We start from the raw sequence: 13,647 nt of genomic DNA, 5'->3' as shown, positions 1-13,647 counted from the left end.
ACACACTCACACACACAATGTAGTCTTTTACATCTCTAATCAGTATTATAATCACTAAGAAAATATGTTAACTCACTTCTATTATATCCTGTATGAGCTGAACCCATTGATTATACCATAGATGAAGCTATGGCATTCTCTCTCAGATGTGCCCTATGGCATTAAGGGCTGCATAAATTGTTTTTTTTATAGATTTATCTATTCATGCATACAAGAATTGGGAAACAGGCCAGATGCACGGGAGGGTGAGAGGATTCACCAGAGACACAGTGGGGAACAGAACAAGCAGACTGACGAAATACACTGCTGAGGGGAGCAGCGGGTGAGACAGGAGAGGTCTGCGGCACCATGTGGGCTTCTCGCTGGCTGGCCCGGATTGAACCTGCACTGCAGAGGCTGCAGACAGCTTCACAGTGCTGCACTCAACTGCCTGCGCCACCAGGGGAGGCCCCTGCATGAACTGCTTTAACTCTTCACCCCTTCCCATAGCCTTACCCTTTGTCGTGTGACCTCACGAAACTCCAAGTGTGCCATGTGGGGAATCAGTTGAGATCCAATGATCTATTAGACAAACTCCGCCCTCTTTAAAATGTTAAAAAGGATGGAAGCAGTATACTCTTCAGCTGTGCGAGTCTAGTTTGATGCCCTGCCGACCCGAAGATTCCTACTATGCAAACAGTATAACTAACTTAAGTCAGGAGACGGGAATTCTCATTCCATCTAAGGTCCTACGAGCCATGTCACGCCTTCCGACGCACAGGATTAAGCCCATGTCCTTGCTACGATCACTCCCCCTGCCGACTCGTTCCCTCTCCCTACCCCCACCGCCCCACGGCCTCTGTACTTGCACCAAAGATCTCTCCACTTGCCAAACCCACCTTTGCCTCCACATCTCCACGACTGCATGTGCTTTTCCCTCCATCATGCCCTCCCTCCCCTGCCCCACTCTCCTCTACCTGGGCACCTTCCATTTGTCTTTCAAGATTCAGCTTAGAAGACACTTGCTCTGTGAGACCTTTGCTGGCCCTGCCAGGTGGAGCTGGCCCATTGCTTCTCTGTGTGCTGAGAGCACCCAGTGCAGAACTCCACAAAAACATGTCACTGTGAACTGGAATTAGTTAAGGGCAACTTCCCTGGTGAGACTGGCGCTCTGCCACCACCCAGCATGGGGCCTGCATGGGTCTGTGTGGTGACGCTGTGCATGGCAGGTGTCGTTACCGCCGAGCTAAGTCCTCCTTGCTTTCCTCCTGTCTCCTCACATGTTATGCATAGAAGGTGATCACTAAATCCACTCTTAAACCCAGACTTTTTGCTCTGATATTTACAGCTCAAGGGTCTTATGGCTGGAGAGGCGTGGAGAGCAAACGTGTGCTCACCAGGCTCCTCTGCCCTTTCCTCCCAAGGGCCCTCCAGTGAGGCGTCTGCAGCCTCATCTGACGGTTGAGAAAACAGTTTGGCACTCTCAAGCTCACTCAGGGAGGTCAGTCCTGGCTCCCTGTCCCTCCACCTGCTGCCTCTCCAGAGAAGATGCTCACTCAGCGTCAGGTCAAGACGTACAGGTGGCACATGGGCCAAGGCTGCGGTTCTATCTCACTCCTGCCTGCACCATCTTGGAGAGTGGGAGAGTGATCTCACTCTTCTGAGCTTCAGTATCCTCGAGTGTAAAATGGAGATAACAGTAACTACCTCAGGGGACGGTAGGAGGATTGCAGAGCTGCTGCGCATGGAGAGCAGCGTTGGGAGTGAGGACAAGACAACGTATTATGCACGGCTGTTACCCCATGACGCAAGGCTCCCTGAAGACTCCAGCTGGGCGTGCTGTCCTCAGACACCGCCTGGGGGAGGTGGCGTGGGGTGCTCTGGAGGCCGGGCAGGCGCTGTGGAGGAGGGGCCCTTCTGTTGCAGGAGTGTCAGAGACGGAGTCCCCGTGACTTGGTCCTCAGGGAACCCAAATGTGCCTGGACCCAAACTGTTGCCTCCAGAAGCAAACCTAACCTATAGTCATGACTACAAGGTGATCTCAGCCACCCCTAAAATGTTTGCCTGTTTCCTTTCTCAGCCACGCTGAAAAAGAAGGCCGGCACGTCCTCTATCCTTCTGTTTAGAGAATAAATCTCTGCAATTTGTAAAAACAGGGCTGTGGGGGGAGGGGCGCTTGTTCTGTGCAGTGCTTTTTTTTTTTTTTAAAGATTTATTTATTTATTTATTTATACAAGCACTGGGTACAGTCAGAAGCGCGGGAGGGTGAGAGAATTCACTAGAGCCAGAGCGGGGAGCAGAACAGGCAGACTGACGAAATCCACTGCTGAGGGGAGCAGCGGGCGGCAGGAGAGGTCTGAGCACCATGCGGGACCTTCCCTGAGGCTGGGGAGCAAACCACACTGCACTGCAGAGGCTGCATGCAGCTTTGCAGCCCAGTGCTTAACCACCATGCCACCAGGGAGGCCCCTGTGTAGTGCTTTTAATGGGCTGACAGGTTCTGGTTCAATGAGGAAGAGGAAGGATGAGGGAGGATTAGTGTGGCCAAGCATCGTGTGTGTGGAGAAAGGGGTCTTTTATAGATGAGGCTTCAAAGAAGTTTAAACTCATCATGTGAGGGCCTCCCTGGTGGCACAAGGGGTTAAGCACTGCACTGTGAAGCAGTCCACAGCCTCTGCTGCACAAGTTCCATCCCCGGCCAGGGAGCTACCCACATGGCGCAGCAGACCTCTCCTGTCTCGCCCGCTGCTCCCCTCAGCAGTGTATTTCTGTCAGTCTGCCTGTTCTGCTCCCCACTCTGTCTCTGGTGAATCCTCTTATACCCCTGCATTTCTGGCCTGTCCCCCAGCTCTTGTATGCATATAAATAAATCTGAAAAAATAACTTATCATGTGAGAAGGAAAACGAGTGACCAGGGCATGAGACAGGCATGTGTGTTGTATACGGGGGAGGTTTGCTTCCTCCTCCAACATGCACAGGCACACCCTCTGAGCTGGGGGAAACCACATTCCCAGCTAGATGGATTGAACCATGTTCTAGAAGCACCCACGCGGTGCTCCTGAAGGGAGGAGATGTACCCCACTCCTGCCTGAACTTCCTGAACCCAGAGCGCCTACCATGCCTCGTTTGCTCAACCAGCCTATTTTGGATGTACTCACAGCCACTGCATGGTAAGAAGGGCAACAGTGGCCAAGGAGGCTCCTAGAACCACCTGCCCTACGCAGGATGGTCTACCAGAAGTCCCGGGGGATGAGTAGCCTCCATGTATGACATTCATGGTACCAAGGTGATTCAGTGGCATCCACATGCCCAGGTCACCTGTGCCATCAGTGTTCAAGGGGTAGGGTGGAGGGAACTTATTGGGTACCAACCATCCTGGGTATTGAGGAAAGCACAGCAGGTATGATGTCAGATGATATCAGCATCTATGGGACTCTGGATCAACCAATGCCTTCCTGGAGCTTCAGTGCTGCATTTATTGTCACCATGGTGGCCTGCACCTTTGCTCAGCTGACATGGATTGAGTGCCTACTGTGTGCAGGTGCAGCACTGCATGATGCAGACGCACTGCCTTATTCATTTACTCCTTCAGCACACATCTCTGTTTCACAAAGGAGGAAATTGAGGTTCAGGCTCCAGTAATCAGGCAGTTACAGAGAAGCAGTCTGGAACGAAAATCCAGCCTTCGGACACAAACCAGGGGCATGTTCGTAACACAATTACTTCTCTCCCAGGGGGTGGAAGTGAGGATCAAATGAGCTGGTGGAAGATTACAATGCTCTGTGAACAAAGGAAGACATAAAAATGCCCACGAGGTACTATCCCAACAAAGCAAAGACAAACCAACAAGCCACAACAACAAAACCACGGAGAAAACAGACCACAGGAAACTCATTATAGTGTTAACAAAGCTTTTCTCTGAGTGGTGGATTCACAGATGAATTTTATTGGCTTCTTTATACTTTCCTGTAGTTAACTAATTTCCTGCAATTTTCGCAAATGAGCTAATGCAGGTAAAAGTGCTTTGTAAACTGTAAAGTGCTATACAAACCTCAGCAACGTTATTATGATTCCATCATGTACCTTTTTCAAATTCTAATCTAGGACTGCTATTACTGACTGCGTGGCTGATGTTATCTCAAGGGAAAGATGGCAGCAGCTTAAAAACTGCCTCCGTCCCTCCAGAGTGCTGGTTATTTCTCTAGGGAGATGCAGAGCTGGAGGGTGGGCCTTCATTACCAGGGTCTACTACTGAGGTCTGCGCTCCAGCCACCAGGAAAGCAAGGGGCTCCTGACAAGCAAGTCATAGAAACAAAAGACAGATTTCTCCTGAAATCAAATGCATTTGCTAAATTGCTTCTTTGGGCAGCCAGCTGAGGCACAGGGAGATCTGGACTTGGGGGAAAATGGCCCTTCAAGCAGTTTGCATTTATTTCTTCCCATCCTTAAGGACAGCAGCCTAGATTGACCTCTAAGCTGCCAGAGATGATGGCTGGTCATGTCTGGGATTCAGACAGATTGAAGTGTGCCCCTGGGCGCTGATCTAAGGGGTTTCTGTTCAAAGTCAGGAAAACCACAGAGAGGTTAGAGAGGAACTAGAAACTGACACTGCAGCCCACTGACACTCATTCTCTATGTGACCTTGAGCGAGTCATTTCTCCCAACAGTGAGACAGGAGTTTGGGCTTCATGAAACATCACAAGGGTCTTGTGCTCACTAGCCAGCTAGCCAGTCGGGAGCTATGCAGGCACTTTCTCATTTACTACCCACAGTGTCTCCATGGCTTAGGGACCCTACACCCTGTGGATAGAAGATGATGTTTGTCATCTGGAGGGTTGAGAACTTACTCAAGGTCATATGACTGGTGAACAGAGCAGCTGAGATTCAACCCATGTAGGTAATCAAGTCGCTACAATGACTTGCTCATTACTTTTTTGGGGTGGGGCGGGGCTAATTTTTTAACTTTTTTTTAAAGATTTATTTATTTATGCATACAAGAGCTGGGGTATAGGCCAGAGATGCAGGGGGTGAGAGGATTCACCAGAGACAGAGTGGGGAGCAGAACAGGCAGATTGACTGAAATACACTGCTGAGGGGAGCAGCGGGCGAATCAGGAGAGATCTGCTGTGCCATGTTGGTTGCTCCCTGGCCGGCCGGGGATTGAACTCATGCTGCAGAGGTTGTGGATTGCTTCATAGTGCGGTGCTTAACCCCTTGCGCCACCAGGGAGACCCCGGGGGGAGGGGGGCGGGCTTTCTAGATCCAACTCTGGAGGTTCTGTGACTGTAGAGGACTGAGTGCGTGCATCTTCCACGCAGGCAGAGAACTGTGCTCATCATGTTCTCCTTCAAGGTCTCCCCTCTTCCTGGGTGCACAGCTGAGCTGTGTTGCAGCCTTCCCATAGCTAAGGGCACCTGTGGGACTGAGTTTTGGTCAGTAGAATGTGGGCAGATTCTGGCCATTATAGGTATCAATTTTTAAGGCTGGCTCATGCATAATCCCTGCTGTTTGCCAGAACAAGAGAATCCTGTACAGAAATCTACGACTCCACAGACAGCAGAGCCACAAGATGGAAGGAGCCTGGGTCCCTGAACCTGAGAAAGGCCGTCTGGCGATCAGGAGCACTCATTTGGACTCTGAGAGAGCAATATACTTCCAGCACGTGGAGCCCATTTGATGACTGTCACCTTAACTAATATGCCCACTAGAACTCTTGAGGGCAGTAAGTGACAAAGACAGAGGACAGTCACCAAGTAAGGAGTCTGTGAGGTCACCCATTTCTTCCCGTGACACCTCTCCTTCCGTGCCTTGGCACAGATGATGGAGACACCTGGGGGGTGTCTCCCCTCAGTCTAGAATATTGCTTCGGACTTTCAATTTAATTTGCAGTGGCTCTCACGTCCATGACTCTGTTTCTCCCAGCAGCTGTCCGAGACAGGCAGGGCTGCTCTTATTACCCTCTGCTGGTAGAGGAGGAAACTGGGCACTGGGCCTTTGCCCAGAAAGTGGGGGCAAACACCCACCCTGAAGCCTACTGCAGGGCTCTTCCCTGAGGTTTCCATAAAACAGTGAAGTTTCATTAAAGCACAGACAGGTAGAGAGAGATTCCTGGCTCCCTGGCCGCCTGCTGTGTGTATTAATCAACAGTGTTCCAGGAAATCCAAATATTTTTTACTCTGGAAACCAAATCACAAGCCATGTGGATTCTTTTCAGGGAGGGCAGAGGCAGGGGTTTTGAGCTGTTCTGTGAAGGTTCTGGGAGAGTCTGCGGGCACCAAAGAAATAAAGGAAAAGACCTGCTCTTCTCCTTCCCGGTCACAGCCTTAACTCACAGGTCCACACACGACGAGGCCTGAATGGGAAATGAGCTCTACGGTCTGCACTTAGATGTTTATATAGTCAGGGGTGCAAGGGGACAAGTTAACATTGAAAATGGTGTCATCGTCCTACAGACAGGTGTGGGGCATGCACCTCACTGACCTAAGCTTCTGACCTGTCTTACCCTCTTCACCCTCATGGAGCCTACTAGGTAGGACTGGTGATTCCCATTTTACAGATAAGGAAGTGGGGCACAGAGGGGCGACGCGAAGAGCCTGGAACCCCATAGCTAGCAATATTATGGCTTTAAATAAGCAGCCTGGCTCCAGAGGTGCCCCTGACGTCACTCACAAGGAGAGATTACTTGGGTGGGGGGGAGATTCAGCCCATGGCGGGGCGGGGAGGGCAGGAAGGGGCTTCTGTGCTTACAGGCATAGAAGGGGGAGGCACGTGGCAAGAGAGGGATCACAACTGGAACCAAGGGGTTCCAGGGGTGGGTGTTGCAATTTTAACTTGCAGAGAGAATAACCCCTTGGTGGGTCAATATCGACACTGGTTCCTGCTTTGCCACCAGCCTGTTCTGAGTTCTCTGAGTCTCCCCTCCTCTAGAGGAAGGTGTCTGTCTTGGAGGTGGGCGGAAGCAAGCCCCTGTTGCCGGCCAGCCATGAGGACCAGCCCTGGGGTCCCTCCTTCAGCCCCTCCCCGCCTCTTCCCCAACACGTGGTCCTCCAGGCTCTGGCCGCTGCAGCCGGCCCTGGGGCTCGGCCTGCCTGCCGTGTGGACGGGCGGGTGACATGTGGCTCGCATGTGAGTGCACTAACACATTCTGGTTTTGCTCTGGGGTTTCTCTAGGACACAGCTGTTCCAAGAGAGCCATCTGCTCCTGGCATGGCTGTGCCCAGCGACGCTGTAAAGTGTTTGAGAATCTGTTTATATGTGTCTTATTTTTAACTTCTAATGCAGCGCTGGTGATGCTGTTGTCTTTCCTCTTCCTGGGCTTCATATTAGGGGATGTGGCACCACAGAGAGCCGCCACCTTTGCGGGAGGAGAGGGCTGAGCTGGGAAGCCCCAATTTCAGGGCGAGGCAGGGACCTCTTAGCAGCGAGGAGGGAAGGTGTCCGGGGCAGGTGTTCTGGCCAAGACTATAAACACCTTTTCTGGGCCTGCAGCTGTCTGTGCACCATGACCCTTCAGTTCACAACAGCCTGGGGTGGGTTTGTTGTCTGACCATCTGACAGGTGGGGAGACGGAACAGGAGAGGGCACTGAACCCAAAGTCACCCCCCGTCCCGTGGTCAGGTTTTCTGATTTCAAGTCTTCCCAATGCACCGCAAATGCTTCCAGAAAGGGATCTGTGATAGGTCATTTTGTTCAACAAAACTTATTGAGCATATAGCAGATACCAGGGAGTCTTTCAGAGGCATGAAGATAAACTGATGTGCAAAACAGATAAAAATCCCTGCAGGCACAGAGCTCACACTGGAGGGGGGCAGGAGAGGGAGAGACATAATCAAATAAATAAGGCAAGAATCTAATACATTGATTGTGATAAGGGCCACCGAGGGAAGTAAAGCAAGGAATCCAGGCGGCAGGGAGAGTGCCGGCTCGGGCAGAGGGAGTGCTGGCTCCGGGCAGGGGTTGCAATTTTAACTTGCAGAAAGAGCACTCCCTGGTGGGTCAATATTGACACTGGTTCCCGCTTTGCCACCAGCCTGTTCTGAGCTCTCTGAGTCTCCCTTCCCTCCTCTAGAAAATGGAGATCATGTTGGCTCTGTGCAGGGTGTGAGGGAAGTCGGAACAAGGCACTGGTGAACACACCGAGCAAATGGCCGAACGACTGGTAGTCACCAACCCCGCTGCTCTGAAATGTGGTGCTACCGTCCCTGGGGGGAGACACATGGTCCTGGTCTGTCATGTTAGAGCTCGGCAGACCGGGCTTCCCATTGTGACCCATCGCCTAGGGCTGAGTGTAGGGTAAGTGATGCTCAGGCTTTTGTGCCTTTGGCCCGGCCTCTGTGGCTCTCACCTGTGGCCTTGAATGCAGGAGGTGCTTGGAAGCATGGACTCGAGGCACGCATGCCTGATGGTGGACACCTGGAGGGTGGTGTGGGCATGCACGAGCGGGCACACCTGAGCCTGAAGGCTGAGGCTAGAGGGGCAGCGTCACAGAGGATGGTGCATGGCAGAGAGTGGTGCTAGGGCGGCTGTGAGAGGAAGAGGCCATGAGATGATGCCCGAGAGAGCCCATCAAGAGGAAAGATGCCCCGGGGAGCCAGGAGGCCTGTTAGACCCCCGGCTTCCCCCTGCAGCCTGCCTGCACTACACTGAGCAAGATCCCTCTGCTCTAGCCTTGGTCTCCTTGTCAGCGACTCACGCCTACCTCCCTCGGTTGCAGTGAGGATTGAAGTTGTGTTCCCTTTCTCTTGCTACAGGAAATCTCCAGTTGTCAAAGGCAGGAAGAAGCAGAGAGGTGCTGGTGCAGCACAGGCTTGCCGAAGGGGCTGGGAGGGTGGCATGCAGGTTGGCACCTCCAGCTGCCTGGTGGGCTGTCCCACGGGGCCACTGGGATTGAGGCTGAGCCCAGGAGGGAAGAGTGGAACCATGAGTGTGAGTGCCGCCTGCTACAGAGACCAGGTAAGGAAACGAAGTCTGCAGATTGTCTACCGGCCTGTGATTCTGCCTAAAAGTAAAAACATTGGTGTCCAGTCTTGGGCCACCGTTGGCTCTTTTATTCCTTAGATATTCGCTATCCTTATAATTTAACTTCCAACATGATAATGGATGATTTTTTTAAAAAAACTGTTGGGTCTTCCTGACTTATACACCATGGGTTTTTCTTTCTGTGGGTTCTGGGGGAAGGATGAGCTATGATGTGAATCCAGAAAGGGCTGTTCTGAAGCTGATGAGCTGAAAGTGACAGCTGTCAGAGAGGAAACTGCAGAATAAGCAACAACTAGTCGGAGGCTACTTCCTGCCAGGATGAAACGCATGGCCGGCACCTGCCCCCTCAGCCTACTCAGTGCAACCTCAATCACAGAGATTCGTTGGCTGAGTTGAGCATACTTTGGTCACGAAAGGGAGCAACATGGACTCGAGCAAGACTTCCAGCCACGCTGGTCAGAACATATATTTTAATAGCCTCGCATTTAAAAAGGTGAGTTTCCCTGATCTGGAAAATTCCCTTGGGTGGAACAAGGCACTCTTGCTGGTGAAGCATCACTCTGAGATACACGTAAATACAAAGCTTAGGGACAGCTGCAAGCTTTGGAATAACCCACTGCAAGGAAACATCCAACACTGTCTGCCGGGCTGTCAGGGACCACAGGGGGTGTCCTTAGTTTTTGTTGCTCCAAAAGACAGGACTCAGATGAATGGATTCCTTACGGAAGAGAAGATTTCAGCTCACCACGAAGAAGGTGGGGTTAGCATCTGGAGCTTTCCAACAGGGGAGCAAGCTGTTGGAGGAGGTGAGCTCCCTGTCTTTGGGAGGATTCCAGCAGAGGCCAGATGCAAGCCTGTGAGGATGCTGTAGAGGATTTTTGCATGGATTAGGGGGTGGAGGATATTTGTGATTATCCAACTGTGTTTTGTGGAGTCCCAGGGTTTCTTGGATGTGCTTGAGAGGTTGGGCTGCTGAGGAAAAGGGAAAGAAATGCTAATGTATAGAATTCTAGCCTCCGTCCTGACTCCAATCAAATAATGGTACCTCATGCCTACTGAATGCTTATGGCATTACAAAAATTAACTTATTGGTTCCAGAGAGAGATGCCCAGATGGACCAGAGGACAGCAGTGCCTGCGTGCCATCAGCTACTGTTGTCCCACACCGCTGTGCGAGCCTGCTCTCTGGAACCAAAACATATTATCCCAAAATAAAAGCCCCAAATAGAGACTCTAAACCGGGGTCTTCTGCTCACCAAAGAGATGACTCCCCTGACTTCCTGTGCTTATTTATTTATTCCTTTTGGGAGCAAGGCCAGCCAAACAGCCTCTGCTTCCTACCTGCAGTCTCCTAATTGGTGGGAAACCTTCCTGGGACTGCTTGATCCTGAGCAAATGTGACAGCCCCACACATGCCTCACAGACGGGTTTCTAGGCTGCTCTGCAGCTTCCTCTCTCTGCCAGGGCTTTCTGGAAGAAATCTGAAAAACCCAAAACCCATTTCTAGAGCAACTCATTATGATCAGGTGGGTAAGGCACTATGGTTTGTGAACAAACTCATGACACTAAGCACCGTGCCTGGTTCTGAGACCTAGTTTTGGTGACATCACAAACTGCCCATGACACCCTATGACAAAGCCTCACTGTCCCCCACTTAGTAGATGGCAAACCAGAAGCTCAGAGCATTCATGTGCTTCTCTGAGTTTATTAAATAAGTGCTCTGCGATTACTAGATGCTCATACCTTATTGTCACGAAGAAGTAACACAAATGCAAAAATGAACACAAGTCCTTTAGAGTTCTCAGTGTCTTCCTTGGAATCTGCCTGTGTCAGTCCTCTGGCCTCTGCAGCTCTGCTGCTCCCTTCCTCCCACTAAATCCACTCTCCATACCCACTCATTGCTCCCTATTTGTCTCTCAAATCTCACCTCCTCCAGGAAGTCCTCCTGGCTGCACCTTCTCCCCTAGTCGTGTGAAGTGCCATTCTTGGTGTCCTCAAAGCACCACTGCTACCCCGGCATGTGTCACACTGGATAACAAGGCCCTGCTTAACTACATCCCTCCCTAGACAAATGCCTTGAGAACCAGGCTTCCAAGTGCACTGCTCCCCAGGGTCAGCAGCCCTATGTCTGGAGACTATTTGGACCAGTCTTGACTTAGTCACTGCCATGGTGGCAAGCGCCCTCTCCCAGCTTGGACTGGCCGTACAATGAAGACTTCATTCTTTGGGACCATCACCATCGGCACTGTCACAGCTTTGCTGACTTCCTCCCACAAAGCTGGGAGCAAGGGGTTTGGGCCAGGTGCCAGAGCTTCCCCTTTCCTTTCGCTAGTGTTTGCAGGTGACACTTGACATGCTGCAAAGGACCAGGGGATGGAACCCAAAGATGCCTTCCAGGGGTGCGAAGTTACAGACTCTCCTTACCCGAGTCCTGCCCCAGCAGGCCGGCTCAGCCTGGTGGAACCTGGCGGAAGGAGGGCCCGGGGGCCCACTCTCTTGATTTATGAGAGCCAGCTGCTCCTACGCCCTGTTCTTAGCACCCACAAAATTCATGTGTTCTCCCCACCCCACTACTGCCACCTAAGGTCAGAGTCCCCTTTTCGCCTGGGATGTGGCAATATCTCTAATGCTCTCCCTGCCGCCGGGCTTGTCGCCACAGAGTTGACTGCTCTTTCTGGAATGTAAATCTGACCATGATGAAACCCTTTGGTGGCGATGGGGTTCAGGCTTGCTCTAAGCAGGTCTCATTCTCTGACCCTCCCGAGACACCTTATTATCTGCTTTAGCACACAAGCTACCAGCAAGGTCTCTTCCCCTCTCAACTCTGTCTGTTCTTCCTTCCCTGGTAACTTCATTCTGCTCGCTTGCTTTTCAGTTCATTCACTAATGAAGTGCCTGTTTCTAAGTTAGGGGGAGGGGACTTCAGAGGGGACAGTCCAAAGTCTCTGAGTCAGTTCTCTTACATTCTGACCTTATATTTGGGGAAAAAATTAGGACTAGTTGTTGAATAGTGACCAGGGCTGCGATGGAATGAAAACAGGGGATGTTACGATGGCAGATGGCAGATGGCAGAGCCGAGGCTCGGGCAGGAGTGTTAGGGATGGCAGTGGCCGTGGAAGTGCTGGGGGGGGAGGCTGCATCTTGTTCATGGACTCCCCAGATCCAGACAGACAACCCCCCTGATATCTCTAACAGCTGTGACGTGGCAAGCTGGTTGCAGGCTGGGGCGGGGCATCCCCAGCTCTGACCCCAGTGCCCTGCACTCTGGCACTCGCAGATTCTGAGAAGGGTGCTTGGGGACTTCTGCACCCAGATGACCCGCCAGGGGAAGGCAGGGCTGGCTTGTCATTTATAAAAGGGGTCCCACTTCACAAGACATTGCGCAGAGCCCACGGGAACGCACTGACATGGATGATTGACTGAGGACTTCATCCTGCAAGGCTTTTTTATCTGAGCGTCTTCTACAGAGGGGAAATAACAGCGGCAAGAGAACAGTTCTCCTTCAGTGTTTGCAGAAAAGTGCCGAATGGCACTTCGATATTGATGATGACAACCAAGACGGATCTGAGTAAAGAGAACCGAAGGAAAACCAAAGAATGGTGTTTGTCAAAATCTCTAAGTGCTTCCCAGAATCTGTGACGGAGTTCAAGTGCTTATTGGTCCTCTTTGCTTTAAAAAAGGGCAGAAACTGAGAACAGCAGAGACAGTGATGGGGAGAAGAGCTGGAGCTGGAGGGTGATACCAGGCAGCAGGGGTGGCCTCGAGCCCCATGCTCCAGCAGAGCCAGGTGAGCACCTGCCTGCAGACCTTCCACTGACACCTGCATGTCACTGGGCCCCCCAAAGATTCACATGACACCCAGAGTAATAACATAAGCCGTAACAGTAATAAAACCCTGACACTCTAACTCAGCACACAACCTCCTTCCCATCTGACTCCTGCCTACGTGCTGCTCAGCCACTCCTGGTCTCTTCCTACCTATTTGTCCCTTCCCCACATCAAGACCCATCCTGCCCCAGGGCCTTTGCACCAGCTTCTTCCTCTACTTGGAGTGAGAATGGGTAGCTTGCCTGAGATGGTAAGAGGAAGGGATTACAGCCGAACCCAGGTGCCGTGCCCTGCTACATTCTGCTGCCTTCCCACATCCTGGTCCTCAGAACTTAGTCATGTCAGCTTTGCTCCTTGATGCTGTGTGACTCTAGGCAAACTCTTAACCTCCCTGTGCCTCAATTTTTTCAGTTCTAATGGGGGGTGAGCAGAAGGGAGAGGACTTGTATGAGCAGCAACTGAGATACAACATATGAAAAAAATATCAACAGTGAAGATATGGGAAAACAGAGCAGATGATGTCAGCTAAGCCTGTGACTGATGGCTCACCTGGCACCATCTTCACCCATGCTCATCCGTGAAGGCCCAGGTTATTTGTGAAACTCTTTTGTTTCACCTCTAGCACTGATCATCCTGGATCCAGGGTTTCCTGTGTGGGCTCTATGTCCACAAAGACCCAGAATGTCTTGGCTGTGGAGAGACACTTTTTACCTGTTGTTTCCCTGGTGCTTTTGCTCATTCTGATTCCCCTGCTTGGAAACTCACTTCTGACTCACCTGGTCCAAGCCCCTCTGCCCGCTCCGTGATGATCATGGAAGTACCTGCCGACCTGCGCACCAGGTAGCAAACCCCCAGGCAGGGA

The 13,647-nt window shown here is 51.6% G+C and overlaps 1 protein-coding gene across 2 annotated transcripts in view; it reads right to left on the bottom strand.

Moving 5' to 3' along the window:
• The window catches only part of LARGE1 (LARGE xylosyl- and glucuronyltransferase 1), a 436,269-nt gene that overhangs the window by 32,006 nt on the left and 390,616 nt on the right, over nt 1-13,647 (bottom strand). The window lies entirely within an intron of this gene.

Source organism: Talpa occidentalis, unplaced genomic scaffold, assembly GCF_014898055.3.
Source record: "Talpa occidentalis isolate TD23 unplaced genomic scaffold, MPIMG_talOcc4v2.1 talOcc4.16, whole genome shotgun sequence".
Lineage (NCBI taxonomy): Eukaryota > Metazoa > Chordata > Mammalia > Eulipotyphla > Talpidae > Talpa > Talpa occidentalis.
Note: the sequence above shows the minus strand (reverse complement) of the source record. Positions and strands in the feature narration are given on the sequence as shown.